Source organism: Acomys russatus, chromosome 7 (assembly GCF_903995435.1).
Source record: "Acomys russatus chromosome 7, mAcoRus1.1, whole genome shotgun sequence".
NCBI lineage: Eukaryota > Metazoa > Chordata > Mammalia > Rodentia > Muridae > Acomys > Acomys russatus.
The window spans coordinates 4215300-4231707 of record NC_067143.1 but is presented as its reverse complement, the minus strand read 5'-3'; the positions used below and the strand labels follow the sequence as shown (position 1 = coordinate 4231707).

The 16408-nt window shown below is 54.2% G+C and overlaps 1 protein-coding gene across 1 annotated transcript in view; it reads right to left on the bottom strand.

The window, feature by feature from the left end:
- The window catches only part of Lrrc4b (leucine rich repeat containing 4B), a 32094-nt gene extending 26229 nt beyond the window's left edge, over nt 1-5865 (bottom strand). Inside the window, exon 1 of the mRNA XM_051148447.1 lies at nt 5787-5865. The gene's annotated coding sequence lies outside the window, so the exon portion shown is untranslated. The remainder of the gene's footprint in view (nt 1-5786) is intronic.
- Nucleotides 5866-16408: the final 10543 nt, after the last annotated feature.

Here is a 16408-nt window from a genome sequence, read left to right as displayed (position 1 = left end):
GTATGAAAACACAACAGGCTTTCCCAGACAAGCATGAGTGTCCAAGCTCCCTGGGGCTCCTCCATGCGCAGGAGCTGAGGGTGCCAGTTCTGTGTTTCCCAAAGTGGAAGGCGGAAGCTCTCAGTGCTCAGTGTCCCCCACTGTCCGCGCCCATGCTAGGAAGGAAGAAGCCCTTCATGCCACCCCATCCAGGGCAGCAGAGGGCTGGGGCTTAGTGTAGGCTTTGTTTGAGCTTAACCTGCCACCATGACCAAGCCTTGGAAAGTGTTGGGCCAAAGCCTTACCTGCTCCTAGGAGACATCCCATTTCTTCAATGGGCTCCTGATAAAACTTTTTTTGTAAGAAAATACCCTCCTCCCTCTCCTAGACAGCCTCCTAGGAGGAAGGGTGAGGAAAGGGAGGGCATGGAAGCCGGGTGGAGCCCAGACAGTGACCTCCCGCACCCCTGCACCGTCTATAAAGATGCCACACACACACACACAAAAGACAGGCACAGTACAGGACCCTCCATGGTCTCTACATTCAAATGTACCACTCACATCTATTTCTTTAGGTTTTTAAATTTTTGTTTTGTTTTGTTTTTTTGAGACATGGTGGCCCAGGCTGACCTCAAACTCACGACAACCTTCTTGCCTCAGACTCTTGGAAAAAGCGACAATTTATTCTCGCTGGGGTGAAAGGCCCACCTGTCCCCGATTCCGTGACGCGGCCCCTGCCCCATATGGAACCCCATCGTTCCCTACTGAGCCAGAGCTGTTCATATGTTGGGCAGTGGGTCCCCTAAGTCCACCGTCCAGGTGTCCTTCCCACAGACACACCCACTGTCTAAGCCTGAGTCGGCCAGGAGCACCCCATCCTCTCCGGGGTTACAGGAGGACCAAGCCTGAGAGACAGACAGCCCCAAGTTATGAAACTTTTTCTTGTTGCTTTAAGTGCTGAGAACTGGGGCTGGTGAGGTGAGGTGGCTGCCAAACCCGAGGAACTGAGGAACCCTGGAACCCATGTGGTGGAAGGAGAGAAAATGCACATGCCAGTTATCTTCTGACCTTCATGACACCATGTGTACATACCCTCAATAACCAAATACATGGAATAATTAGAAAAATTATATAGCACTAAGGGGGGGCTGGAGAAATGGGTTCAGTGGTTAAGAGTACTTGCTGCTCTTGTAGTGGACCCAGGTTCAGTTCCCAGCACCCACATGGCAGCTCCCAATCATCTGTAATTAAATTCCAGACATCTAATGCTCTTTTCTGACTCCTCAACACCAGGTAGGCATGTGCTATAGTTACATTCATGCGGGCAAAACATACACACATGAGTCTTTTAAAAAAATAAAGTACTAAGGATTGAACTCAGGGCTTCTTGCCTAGGGGCAAGCATTTTACCACTAAGCCACATCCCCAGCCTCACTTGCTGGGAGATTCTAGACAGGAATTCCAACTGGGAGATTCTAGGCTGAAGCGCTACCTCTGAGCCACACCCCTAGTCCCTTATTGGAGGATTTCAGATAGGGGCTCTACCACTGAGCCACATCCCAGCCCCCTCTAGGCACTTGCTTTACCTCTAAGCCGTGACACAGTGCTCTTAAAATTGTTTTCTTTTAGATTTATTTTTACTATTTTACTTGTGTGGGTGTTTTGCTCACATGTATGTCTGTGCATAGTTAGTTTGTTTGATTTTTGCTTTTATTTTTGAGACAGGGTTCCTCTTGTATAGCCAGGTCATCAATGCCCAAACCAGTCTTTTTTTTTTTTTTTTAATCTTAAGGCAGGGTCTTGCTGGGTGGTCTAGTGGTCTAGACTAGTTTTGAACTTATCATCCTCCTCCCTCAGCCTCCCAAGTGCCTGAGATGACAGGCCTGTGTCACCAGGACAGGATCAGATTTTTAACCACTTTTTAGAAGTTCAAGTGTCCACGAGTCTCTAATGTCCTAGTCTCAGTTCTGCTGGGTAAAGCAATAGTTCCAGGGACGCGTGGCAGTGTGCAGAGTGGCCGAGGGAGGACCCTTCTGGAGATCTTTGACCTTGGAGAGGGCACTTCATACCTATGGGCCACAGTCGGCTGTCAGACTGGATAAGGTGGCAGTGCCTCCCCACCAGGAATGGAATAAACCCTGTGCAATCTTGGCTCAGAGGCACCCCGGAAATACTGTTGAGACTGAACCAGGCTCTTGTCCCAGGGTTTTCTAGGCAAGATCAGAGCTTTCCTCTGCACCGTGGAGCTCCCCACTTTCCTCACAGAGTCAAAACACAGCACCTGCCACTGCCCTCACCTCCTTCCCTCTGCCCTCATCAGCTCTTACTCAGCTCAGCTTGCCCAAATCCTACAGAAACCCACAGCCACACTCGCAGTGCACTCTGGGATGGGCTCCGGCCAGCCCTAAAGCAGCCACCCTCTGCCATCTCTAGGTCTTTGCAGCCCCTCCACTCCAGCATCCCATGATAACAGCCTAGCATGAGTTTCCAGGCAACAAGGGGGCATCTTGCCACTGTGGTTACTCTCTTGCTACCCTCTGTGGCAAAACCATCCTACCCTCAGGACCAGGAAGAGAGGCTTTTCTGTCAGGAAGCAGGAACTCTGAAACTTAGACACAAGCTTGTGCTCCCTACAGGGCTCTGGAGAGAACATGGGTGAACTCCTCCTGGCTGCTGGCCATGGTCAACCCCATCAAGGGGCCAGCATCTGCCCCCCTGACTTGGAGATGAGACCACATGCTCATCTTTCTGTGTCCCCGGGGTTCCTGTTCTCCATTCCTACCCAAAGGTACAGTTGCCCTTTAAGCCTCCAGGGAAACTCAGTGTGCCATTGACTGTGTGTGAGCTGACACAGCAGAGAGCAAGACTGTTGGGTTGCAGCTGGTGCCCCAGTGGCTGCCAGTGGAGGAAGACAGGCCATGTGTGACTTGACGTGGTGGCTGCTTGCAGGGCCACCTGCAAGGTAGCCATCAACCTTGGGAACCTGTATGTGGGCTCCTCTCCAGTTAAGGGACTCTCCCTGCTGTTGGCACAGGTGGCCGCAGGAGGTGGCTGTGCTTCCCCGTGGCTTCTCTTCCTGCCCCACCAAGTCTCTTTCTTACTCTGTGGACACCTGTTGTTTGGGGACAGATTCTCACTGTATAGCCCTGCCTGGGTTGTCATAGGCCATTGAACGGTGGGATCACAGGGGACCACAGGCCTCAGGGACAAGTCAGGGATATGGGAGACCCAAGGCTGATGCAGGAGAAGGCTGACAGGAAGTCCCAGACTGAGGATGGTGCCCTGGGCGGGGGGGGGGGGGGGGGGGGGCCAGGCCAGATGGGGGGGGGCGGGAAGGGTGAAGTAGATAGACAGATAGATAGATAGATAGATGGATAGATAGATAGAGGAATGGTATCACCTGGTAGAGAAGATGGGTTGGACATGGGAACGGATGCTGGGGGAGGGAGCGCTGGCAGGAAAGCAGAGTCCTTGCAAGAGGCAAAGCTGAGCATCTTCTGCTGCAGAGTAGCTTTTATGGTGTGGTGTGCTTGCGCTCTGCCTGCCAGCCCAGCCATGAGAGGCCCTCTGAGCCTCAGTTCGGCCAGAGATGGCAGATCTTGGTGAAGCTACCTCCTGGCTCCTAGGGGTGTGAGGGGCAACTGCAGTTGCCCGGGGCTCCCCAGATGCTGGCATCTGTCTGGCACACTCTCTTCCACCATAGCCCACTACAATGTTGTGGACAGTGGGGTTACTCATTTGTACAGTTGCAGGCGGGGCCAGCTGCAGGGCCTCACTTGCTTTAGGCTTTCTGTCTCTGAGAGGAGCATGTGCGCAGGAAAGCCTCGGCCTTTGTCCTACCCTCCAAGTCACCGTGAGCACAGGATTCCAGATGTGGGGACTTCCTCCACAGTGTGTGTGTGTGCATGTGCGTGGAGTGTGAGTGTGTGCTGCTTGCACACTCGTCTCTGCTTCTGGGTGGCAGAATATTCTCTAGCTCTGGGAGAGTGGTTCGTGGGTCCCAGGCTCTGGCTCTCTGTCCGCTCAGTGGGAATGTGTGTCCTTCCTACCTCCCGACTGACTTCCCTTAAAGGAAATTCTATCTGTGTCTGTCTCCTCTGTCTCTCTCCCTTTGTCTGTCTGCCTGTCTCCCTGCAATAAACCCTTGTGTGTGTGTGTGTGTGTGTGTGTGTGTGTGTGTGTGTGTGTAGCCATTCCTCTCTCTGGCTCCCCATGTCTGTGTGCTCCCTTTTGAGTGTCTCCCAACAGCCTCTCTTTGGCTTCCCTTTTCTTCTGTGTGTATTTGAATAATCAGGTGGCGGAGGACCAGAAGGACTCAGAGAAGGCCCAGGAAGGAGGAGGAGGCAGGTGGGAAGGGGACAGGGAAGCCTCGAAGTGCAGCAGTCATCAGACAGAAGATGCTCCAAAGGAGAGTGGCTGAGCCTAGTCAAGGGTCTGGGGTAGGAGCAGTGGGGAAGGGAGCTGCCCCGACCAGGAGGAAAAGCCTCCTCTACTCGGCTACTACAGCTGCACTGGAGCCCAGAGTTCCTGTCTGGCGCTGCTCGGCTGGACTCAGGATGTGAGGTGCATAGCGATGGGTGATGCAGAGGGAGGCGCGACTGCAGCTCCCAGCTGGGGAGGGGGCGCGGAGGGGCACCCCAGGCTCCTCCACTGCCCAGCTGGGGTGCTCCCCGGGAGGATTCCCCAACCAGGGGAAAGGCACCCGAGGCTGCTAGGCAAGGAAGGGCCAGAGGTGGGAGTGCCCAGAGAGGAAATGGTGCTCAAGAACACTGGGGGGGGGGGGGGGGGGGCTCAGAACCTAGCGGAGAGATTGGTCCCCCAGCCCAAGAGGTGGAGTCTGGAGAAACTGACAGTGGAGACCTGGGACGGACGCTGGACCGACCCTGAGCTTTTGGCCTGGGATTGACAGCTAGGAGAAAGGAGACTGGGAGAGGGTTCTGGAAAGGGTCTGAGATTTAGGGGTGGGCGGGATACAAGTACCCTAGGTGAGAAGACGGAAAGACAGATCTTTGAAGGAAGAAGGGTCAACGACTGGGGCCTCCAAAAGATCTGGGTTGAGGAGAAAGGGGTGCCAGCTAGCAAGGTTCCGGGCTCAAGGCAAGAAGAATGAGGCCTAGAGGAACGCAGACCGAAGCTGGGTGGGTCTCCTGGAAGGAGGGTGGAAGGATAGGATGCTTTAGGGAGAGGGTCAGCGATGGGCCGATAAGCGGAAGCGCAGTTAGAAGAACAGGTGTGAGGGAGGCCCATAGTGACTGGGGAGGTCCCCTCGAGAAGAGCCCTGGTGAGCTAGGGTCCTAAGGAGACACGCGAGGACCGAGGACCGCAGCCCTGAGGCCTGATGCGGGTCAAGGAAAGGGGGTCCTGGGAGGAGGTAGGGGCGGGACGCGCAGTCAGAGTGTGGGGGGGTCGGTGCTGGGGAGTGGGATCTGAGGCTGCCTCCCTCTCCAGTCACCCCCTCTTGGCTTTCCCATGTTCACTTCCCAAACTCCCCGGCTCTCCCCGGTTGCCACGGCAACCGCTCCTGCCAGGCGCGGTCACCAAGGAAACCCCGTGCCCGCCTCTCCCCCTCCCCATCGCCCGCACGCCCCCCGGCGGCGGGGAGGAGGGCGTGGGGGAGCCTACTCCCGCCCCGGGCCGCAGCGGGTCCGACAGCTGCGGTCGCCCCGCCGGGGGCGCCTGTCCAGGACCCAGCCCGCATCCCGGTTCTGCATCTCCCTTCAGTCCGCCCAATCCTCGATCCGCGTCCCCATCTAGCCCCGCACCAGCCCGGTCCTGCCCCGTCCCCGCGCGCCGCGCGCCCCGACTCACCGCGGGCTCCGGGCTCCCGGCGAGGGGCGGCATGCCCCGAGGGGTCCGCTCGGGGCGCGGGGCCTGGGCCGGGGGCGTCCTCGGGGTCGCGGCTCCGCCCCCGCCCGGCCCGCCGCCCGCCCGCGCACCGCGCTCGCCGCCTGCCAGCCTGGCCGCCGCCCGCCTCCGCCGCGGCCCTGCCGCTCCCCCCACCCACCCCCCCAGGCCCCGGCCCGGCCCGGCCCCCGCTCGGACGGTGCGGCAGCCGCCGAGAGCAGCCGAGAGTCCCGCGGACGCGAGCGGAATACTGATGCTGGTGGGGAGCGGGAGGAGGTGGAGGAGGAGGAGGGAGGAGGAGGGAGGGCGCTGAGGGGAGAGTGGCCGGGGAAGCTGGGGAGGGAGGGCAGGAGAGGCGGCGAGGAAGGGGGAGGGGGCACAGGGAGGGAGACGGGAAAGGGAGGATGGAGGGAAGGGGAGCCAGAGCCAAGGGGGAAGGGAGCAAAGGAGGGAGGGAGGGAGGAGAGGGAAGGAGGAGGGAGATGGGAGAGAAAGGGGAGTGGAGGAGAGAAAGGGTTTTAGGAGAAGAGGAAGAGTAAGCGGCGTTGGGAGGGAGGGAGGAGGGGGATGGGGTTCGAACTTAGAGAACTCTGAGACCTCTATAGACTGGGTGGGATGGCGGAGACCTGATGGGAAAGTGGAGAAGAGGGAGGTTGGAAAGCGGGAGAGCAGTGGGGGCTGGGGGCGGGGAGGCTGGGAAGGAATGGGGTGAGGGGACGGGAAGAGAAGGAAAGCCAAAGAAGTATATAGGGAGGGGGCCGGAGGAAGTAGGAAGCATGAGGGTTAATGCTGCTAATTCCAGAAGGAAGTGGCAGGACCCGACAGTGGGTGGTGTAGAGAGGCCCGGGGAGGCAGTAGAGCTGGGTAGGTATTGGGAGGCCAGGACAAGGAGTTGCCTGGCTTTTCTCGAACTTCTCATCAGATGAGAAGATGGAGTCTTTCTCCATTCCAGGAAGGAAGGGCTTTGGAGGGAGACTCACGTGGAGAGTGGAGCCTGTCTTGGGCCTGTCAGGGGTGCTGGCTCGGAGCCCCCACCCCAGACCTGTCAGGCAAGGCCCAGCCTCCTCTACGCTCTCACCTTCCCAGGTGCAAGAGGAGGGTGCTGGGACATGCTGAGAGGTGCGAAGCTCTCTGTTGCCAGCCTAGGGAAGAGGGGGTGGGGCAGGATGCCTGGGAGAGGTCACAAGGGTGCCACTCTTCTCCACTTAGCTGTGGATGTTCTCCCCTGCTCACTGGTCCCCCCCTCTCCTCCCCCCCACCTCCCGCAAAGGCTGGGCATTGAGGAAGGGTCCTTGGACAAGAACCTAGGAGGGCTGAGAGGAGCCAGGTTTCATTCTAGCCTGGCACCCCGAATTCTTCCAGTATTAAAGGTAGGCAGAAGCTTTCCCTGCCTGAGCGCCCCCTCTCCCAAGGCCTGGCCACTAACTTAGGAGAGGGAAGAAGGGAAGAGATTAAGGCTCCTTCTCTCAGGGCCAGGGGCCTTGTCCTTAAAACCCTCCGACAGCCTGAGATTAGGTGGGCAGCCCAGGGAGCTGGAAGGAAAAGAGCCACACAGACATTTGCTGAGAGCCTGAACCCTCTTGGGAGTGACCTAGAGTGGTGAGGTCATGGGCGGGTGCCTTAGAAACAGCTGGAATAGGTACTGGGGGACACACAGATCTGAAAGCCACGGAGGACAACCAAAGAGCCTCAAGAGGGCCCAGGCAGGACCAGAGCCTACGAGGTGGCCGGCAGTGCTGAAATCTGGTGACGAGCTGCAATGAGAGACTTGGTAAAGATCTAGGGTCCCTGGTGGCACCCCAGATCATTCTTGCCTGTCTGCTGGGGAGCAGGATTCTTGGTTTTAGGGTAAGCTGCTAGGACTGTGGGTGTGTGGAGGCTGAAGGTCTGCAGGCCCCTGCTTGTCTACCCAGTGGTTACAAGAGAGTCCATCGGGGATGGCAGGAGGAAGCTTCTGGTTGTCTTGGACTCAGGCTTGCCTGTCTGGGTAGAGGAAGGGTGGACGGGCAAGCCCCTGACCCTGGCCAGCTCACAGTCTTAGGGACAGGGTAACTCAAGGGCCTGTTCCAGGGGTGCACAGACCATAAAGAGAATAAGAGAACAGGAAGGAGCTAGAGGCTGGTAGGGGGCTGGGGCAGAGAGACCCACAGGCCTGGGGGAGGTGGGTTTGCATCCAGGCCTGGATACTAAGGAAGAAATAGGAGCAGGCAAGGTGGGGCCATTAGATGACAGCAACGAGGGGGGAGGCTCTTCTGAAAGGCTGCGAGGAGCAGAGACACAGAGAGGCAGGAAGAGCAGAGACTTCAGCAGATGCAAGGCCAATATCTGCGCCACCTAGTTCTGTGCCGCCCAGTCCCACCTCAGCTCTGCCCTGACACCCTAACCTTCAGCAAAGGCTGGCCCTGGATTAGCAGCAGCCTTGAGACAGAGTCTCAAGGACCACAGGCTAGCCTCGAACTCACAACGTAAAGGAGGATGGCCTTGAACTTCTGATGCTTCTGTGTGTCACATGACTTGTGCTGAGCATGGAACCTACCGGTGCTAGCATTGGAGGCACATGCTCTACCTACTGTGTCATAGCCTTGTCCCTTCACCGGTGTTTTCGGCGTGGCTTTGCACACACTGGAACCTCCGTTCGGTGGGTCTTACGGTTTGGGCTCGAGAAGCCTCCTACAGATTCATGCACTGAGTGTTGAGTCACCAGCTGGTGGCACCATTTTGATGTCTAGCAGAAGTGGGCCACTGGGGTTGGCCTTTGAAGGTCTAGATCTTTACTCCTGGGCCCTTGCCATGTGAATGGCTTCAGCCTCCTACCTCAGTGACAGGTGTCTTCTCAGGAAGCAGGAAGACCCCAGGAGCAGCAACCCATGATGCACTGACCTCCAACATCAGCCCCCAGAACATAGTGAACCCCCAACAACAAGCTTCCCCAGGACCACTGAACACCCAACACCAAGCTTCCTCAGGATACACTGAGACTTGCCCCCTACACACCAAGATTTCCCAGGATACACTGAGACCCCCACACGCCAAGCTCCCCCAGGACACACTGAAATCACCAACATCAGCCCCCAGAACACACTGGGCCCCACATTAGGCTTCTTCTCCAGGACACACCAAGATCCCCAACACCAGCTCCCCCTAGGATGCAGTGAAACTTCTCAGAAACTGCGAGCAAAAGTCCCCCGCCCCCCCCCCCAACTGTCTGTGTGGTATTTTATTTCCCAAACCATCAGAATAGCTGTAGAGCAGGAGGAGACAGGGCAGTGATCCTTCAAGCCACAAAGGTTTGAAGATGCACATGATCTCGAGGCACCAGGTTAGAGGCTTCCAGCGTCCGTGGAGAAGCCATTGTGACAGTGGTGTGCACCAGCATTCCAGCACCAAGCAGGAGGAGAGACGTCCTCAGGGTGGCTGGGCAGCCGAGGCAGGCTCAGCAAGAGACCCCGGCTCACAGGAGGTGGAAGGGCGGGAGAGACAGCTCTGCAGTAAGAGCCCTGGCTGCTCTTCCAGAGGAGCCCGTCCCCAGCACCCGCATGGCAGGTCACAGTCATCTCCAGCTTCAGTCTCGGTGCATCCAGGGCTCTCGTCTGGCCTCTGAGGACACCAGGCACTCGTGTAATGCCTTCATGTGCATACACGAAGGCAGAATACTCATACACATAAAAAAAAAAAAAAAAAAAAAAACCATAAAAAAGCAAAGAACAACTGAGAAATACATTTGACAATGACTTCTACTTTCTTCATGTACACATACACAGCTATGTACACGAGCCTGCACACACATATACACATATGCATATAGACATACCTACACATACAGGAACAAATATACATATACTTCTGCACATCTGCACAAACATGCACACACATGTAGGTGTACACCATACACTTACCTATACATATACATGGCTGTACATACATGTGTGCACTACATGTGTGCACATAAACACACCTGCATACTCTCATGCACACACAGCACGTGTGTGTACACACACATACATGCATCACGCACACAAAACCAAAACCAGGTTAAGCAGGTCATAATACCACCACTCGTGAGGTTGAGGCAGGAGGATGGAGTCTGAATCCAGCCTGAGCTATGTATTAAGACCCTGTCTCCAAACACAACATCAAAACAGTGGAGGGGGTGGGGGTGGGGATGGTGCTTCGATGGGTAGGGGCTCTTGTCATAAAGCCTGTTGGCCTGAGTTGATTACTGGAGCCTACATGGGGAGGGTAGAGAGCTGACTTAGGGCTGAATAGAAATAATGTGACCTTCCGGCCAGCGGCTTGTGACTTTTCCATGGTGAGACCAGGAAGGGGCTGCAGCTTCTGCGTCACTTGTGGGTCTATGCCGGTCTCTGAGCTGATAGACTTCTCAAGGCTGCCCAGCAGGGAGGAAGCTGCCCCTCCTACAGAGAGGCTCCCAGTCTTCAGCCCTCCCTTCGGAAATCAAGGGCCAGAACTTCCCAGTCAAGCCCTTCCCTAGCTCCTGACTTTCAGGAAGCTTAAGACAGAACGGGAACGAGGTGGTTTTGCTGTTTGAAGCCACTAAGCGCATTGGGGTGATTTGTTATCTTGGCCAATGTGAGGCCACCCTCAGGGAGTGGGAAATGTGGCTAGAATGGGCACGTGTGCCACCTCGAGCTTGGTTTCAATGTGCGATTTCCCACAAGCCTTGGGGGAAATGGCTGCTTCCGTCTCTAGCAATGGGAAATACTTAGTAAGCTAGAGAGAGCTTCTGTACCCGGAAGCCAGCTGTAAATAGGCGTCACAGGACCCCTCTGGACTGAGTTCCCACTCACAGATATGGAGATTCAAAAGGAATGGAAGGTATTGTGGTTTTGTGTGTGCACATGTATGTGTGTGTTTATGCATACACACATTATTATGGCTAGCATCAGTATGGCAGTGCCCTTGTGGTGGAAAGAGTGATGGGTCATGACTGATACCTTCTGCTTGTTTTTTGAGGCAGGGTTCTCAAGTAGCCCAGGCTAGTCTCAAATTCCCTAGGTAACTGAGGATAACCGTGAACTCCTGATTGTCTTGCCTAAGCCTATGAGCACCAGGATGATGGGCCTTGAAGTTTAGCACAATCGGCCTCTAGTTCTCTCTGTTGCCTGCTCTGCCAAGATATGAGGGGCTACAGCCATGTGGGTGAGCTGCCTTGTGCCTCACAACCACAGCCATGAAACTTAGCCACTTCCATGTCGGGCATGATGAACTGGAGCTTCAGACTGTGAGCCAAGCAAATCCTCTCACCCTCCAGTAGCTTCTTGTTAGAGCCAGGAGCACGCTAGGCACTGTGAAGGATCAGCCAGCAGATCCAGAGTATGAGGCACTCTTGAGGACAACTAACATACCAGTCTGTTCAGAAAGACTGTGCTTGGTGTCACAGGCCTATCATCCCAGCTGCTTGAGAGGCTTAGACAGGAAGATCATAAACTCAAGGCCAGTCTGGTCTACAGAATGAGTTCAAGGGCAGACTGAGCAACTTAGGAAAACCTTGTCTCAAAATAAGTAAAAGAGTTCTGGGGTGTGGTTCAGTGGTGCAGCCCCTGCCTAGAATCCCCGAGTGAGGGGCTGGGGCGTGGCTCAGGAGTAGAGCACTTGCAGTCCTAGGGTCAATCTTTAGTTCCTTAAAAACAAAACAAAACAAAAAAAATAGAGGATAGCCTGCTCTGGTCTGAGAGTAGAGATCACGTGGGTACAGTGTGTGGCTCCTGCTGCCATCCTAGTTTAAAAATTCTTTGTATTAAATTTTTAAATTAGTTTACTTTTCATGTATGGGTATGTTTGTGCACCATGTGTGTGCAGTGCCCATGAAAGCCAGAAGAAGGTGCCAGATCCTCTGGAATTGTAGTGAGCTAGCACGTGGATGCTGGTAATTGAACTCAGGTCCTCTGTAAAAGCAGCCAGCCCCAGAAGCATCTCTTTGAAGGCCCAGGGGATAGTTTTTGAACGACTGGGATGGTGTGAATTTGGACTTTCTTAGAAGCATCATGGAGCTCGTGCTACTGTCATTAGATGGACTGGGAGATGACGCTGCAGTCACAGGACAGGCGTCCTCTCTGGAGGTCCACACAAAAACACACATGTCAGATGGACGAGCTCTGGTAGGAAGTTGTAAAGCCTTTAGGAAGTGAGGGTCTAGCTGGAGGAAGTGGGTCACAAGGGGGAGGGGCTTAAAGCTTCACAACCTTGCCTCACTTCCTGCCCCATCTCTGCTTTCTCATGTGTCAAGACGTGCAGAGTCCAGGCTCCTGCTCCCTCTACCACGGAGGCTGCTGTGTCTTCCTTCCGGAAACCGCAGTACAGCCTTCTTCTAGTGGTTTTTTTGCCAGGTGTTTGGTCAGAGTGAGAAAGGTCCCTGACAGTGGATTATGCACACTTAACTCAGTTTTTCCAATGTTGTGCGTACCTGAGTGTTTCCCATGAACATGTAAGGGGAGAAGAGCTGTAGGGACACTGCTGTCACCCACAACAAGCCCCTTACCCGACCCCCCTCTAGCGCAGCACTCCACCTCTGCATAGCGTTTAAGAGTGCTGGGTATCACCCGCCTTGAGACATGGTCATCACTATGCCCCGCTCCGCTACAGCTCCCTCCCTGTGGAGACCATATTCTTGTTCATTTCCACGAAGCCCCGTGGGCACTGCTCTCAGGCCTCCATCACCTGACGCATCAGCATCTAGGGGTTTCTTACTCTGCCTCTACTTCCTGGTCCCTAACCCTGGACACAGAGCTCAGGGTCCAGGCTCTCTTTCCAGTTCCCTCTCTCCCACACGGTCCCACGTGCAGTGCCTCTCACAGGCACTCAGTCAGTGCCCCCCCAAGGGTGCTCAGGCTCCACTCCACCCCATATACAGACACATAGATGCCTGACAAGCCTTCCCTATCTGGTGGGCCAAGCAGAGCTCGCACAGCCATGCTACCAGCCCACACATTGGCTCCACGCCAGCCATCCTCACCATGAAGTACATCAGCTCAGCTGACGACGGCATGGAGGAAATCTCTTTTCTCTTGCCCAGGTCCAATCCATCATCCATTCCCAGAGCACCACATACAAAACGTATTCATTTCCAAAAGCCCCGTGCTACCATCACTTCTGCTACCTCAGCGTCAAAAGCCACCCTCTTTCCTAAGGCCGACTGCAGGTTTCCTCACTGGCTTGATCATGGTCACTGTCACATCCCTCCAGGCCAGCCTCCACAGGGTAGGTGGAGTGAACTTAGTGACAAGCAATTGCTGTCATGCTATCTCGGAAAGCAGCACTCTGTGCTCACCATATCTAACCATCCAAGTCCGCACCCTGGCCTGGTCCTGATGCTGCTCAGCTCCATCACCCTTCACCCAGACTCTGACTTCTCCTGCTTCAGCGAGCTTACGCACCCCAGCACCTCTGCACCAGTCCCTCTTCACACAGTGCCCTCTGTGGACTGTCTCTCATCCTCTGGTCTCAGTCTGACCACCCTCTTCTCACCCCTGGCCACACTCTCATTGACGATAAAGTCTCCTGTTCACTTCCTTGCTACTCAGCGAGCTTCCTTCCCTAGAGGTAAACCTGAGAACAAAAACCTGTCTCATCTCATTGGCTATTCCCTTCCTTGAGTCCAGGAAACATCAGGCAAACTGAATGTCCATTAAATTTGCTGTGTGTAACAATGCACATACTATGAAGTCCTGTGTGCCCTTTAAATGCCTCCTTGTATACAGAAGTCATCTCACAGGGACTAAGAATGATGACCCAGAAGAGTATCGTCATAAACACAAGTGTATGAGTTGGATTCCTAGCACCCAAACCAACAATAGGTAGATAGATGATTGATAGATAGATAGATAGACAGACAGACAGATAGATAGATAGATAGACAGACAGACAGGCAGACAGACAGACAGACAGATAGATAGATAGACAGACAGACAGGCAGACAGACAGATAGATAGACAGACAGACAGGCAGACAGACAGACAGACAGACAGACAGATAGATAAGCCAGTCATGGTGGCCTACACTAGTAATTCCAGTACTGGAGAGGTGGGAAAGGGTGGTCCCTGGGGCCTCGCTGACCAGCCAGTTTACTTTCTTGGTGAGATTCAGGCCAGTGAGAGGCCCTGTCTCAAGAAACAAGGTAGTTGGTGCCTGAGGAATGACAGCCCAGAGTGTCCTCTGCTTTCCACACAGGTGCACACACATAAACCCACAGACCACCTCCCAGCTTAACAAGATATTAGGTCCTTTTTTTTTTTTCCTTTAAAGATTTATTTATTTATTATATATACAGCAGTCTGTCTGCAGGTCAGAAGAGAGGACCAGATTTCATTATAGATGGTTGTGAGGCACCATGTGGTTGCTGGGAATTGAACTCATGACCTTTGGAAGAGCAGTCAGTGCTCTTAACCTCTGAGCTATCTCTCCATGCCCCCTAGGTACTTTTCTTGAATGTTCTGAGTATGCTGAAAGCGCCTGTGTGTTTCTCAGCCCCTGGTGGCCCTGTGAGGTAGGTATGAGGGCGCCTGGTGTGAGGGCCACACAAGACGCCTAGTGAGGAAGTCCTGTAGCCCATGCATACTCTGCAGGACTCCTAGGCACATGCTCCCTCCACTTGGCAATGCTGTTTGTACAGACACAAATTGTATTTTCTTCATTATAGATACCACATGTGGGGGGAAGTCCTGCTCCTGTAGATGAGTGAGACAGTACATTGACTTCCTCTTGTAGGCAACAAACCTGAGATAGCACAGCCCATGAGGTGACTGTGTGCAAGAACCCAACGCAGCCCATGAGGTGACTGTGTGCAAGCACCCATCATACAGAAGAGGACTGATTTTTTTTTTTTTTTCCGAGACACAGTTTCTCTGTGTAACCTTGGCTGTCCTAGACTCACTTTGTAGACCAGATTGGCCTGGAACTCACATAGATCCATCTGCCTCTGCCTGCCAGAGTGCTGGGATTACAGGCATACACTGCCACGCCCAGTAGACTGATTCTAATAGGGCGGAGACAGGAAGTGATCCTTCCTTCCCCTGAACTTATGAGAACCCAGATTACCATTCATGTTCGTAATTGCAAGTGTGTTTGGAGCCTCCTCCCATGAGCCCAGACAGAGGAAGGCCATCTGGAAGGTTCTGAAAGGGATGGGACTTGCAGTGTGGAGAGAAACTGCAGGATGTAGGTACCAGCACACAGTGCAGGGATGCAGGCTCAGACTTGTGGTCAAGGTCTTGGATATATGTGTCTAGGGCAGGGTTCCAGGAGGCCCCAAAGTGAGCAGCTGCTTTGGGAGAGTGGCAAAGAGAAATGAGAGGTGTGAAGTGCTTGGCACCTGGTGCAGAGGTCCTGGCATGGCCAGAGTGGAAGGGCCTATTGGGACCCAGGTGCTGACAACTCAGAGGGGCCTTATGGGCAACAACACCTTGGAAGAAGGATATACCCTAAGGCTGCCACAGCAGTGAGTCAAAGTCGAGCCTGACACAGCCTACAGTGTCTTCTAGAACACCCTCAACCCTCTGAGAGGAAGACAGTGCCAGGCAGGTTTCATACCATTTGCATCCACAGTTCTGGACAGTCAGATAACAGCGAACATGGAAAGACAGGAGCATGTGGCCACCCATCATGCAAACCAGCCCACCATCAGCAGAGACAGACCCAGGATGACCCAACGATGACGTCAGGATGTCAGGAAGGAGAGAGGAAAACAAGCTCTTGTGCTTATGGTGAGAGTGTTTATGGGCCTACAGGGTGGGGCAGCAGTGGGTGCGAGGGGGGAAATCTCAGCACCCAACAAGAGGAAAGTCCTGGTCTCTCACACATGCTTTTGGAAATTAGCTAAGAAAGAAACCTTTCCAAAACCATCTCACAGGGCAGCAGAGTCCAACCCCAGAACCTGACATCACGAGAAAGGAAATTATAGACTGAGATCCCTCATGGGCACAGGTGGAAAAAAAATCCTTAATAAAATACTGGAGATCAGAACGGTAATATGTGAAAAGGTTAAGACGTTGTGGGTGAGGGATTAGGGTACCAGCAGTGTGTGTTTAACATTCAGAAAGCTATGGGTGCGAGTCAGTGTGGAGCACAGCGCAGGGGAGGCCCTGCCAGGCAACGTCTCAAAGATGCAGAGAAACTCAGAGAGCCTGGAGCCATCTGCAAAGCCAGATTCTACAACAAACATGTAGGTGAAAGGTCAACGGGGCATTTTAAATTATATTCAACGGAATTAATTATACCAGATGAAGATGAAAGAAATTAAGTCCTGCTAAAATAGCACCAAACATAAAGAGTACATAGAAACAGCTTTAACGAAGGGCGCCATGTTCCCTGAGTGCCACGTTGCCTCTGGAGGAAGAAGGGCCCGGATGCTTGCAGGGTGGAAAGCTTGGCACTCCCCCCACCGCCCACCCCCGTGGGCTGGGCACTGCACCCCGCAGAGCCCAGTGTGCTTCTTACGTAACACACAGGTTCAGTCTGACAAGTCCTTGGAAACCCAGAGGATCTTAAGGAGCTAGAATATGCCAGGCAGTGGTGGCACATGCCGTTAATCCCAGCACTTGGGAGGCAGAGGCATGCGTATCTTGGTGAGT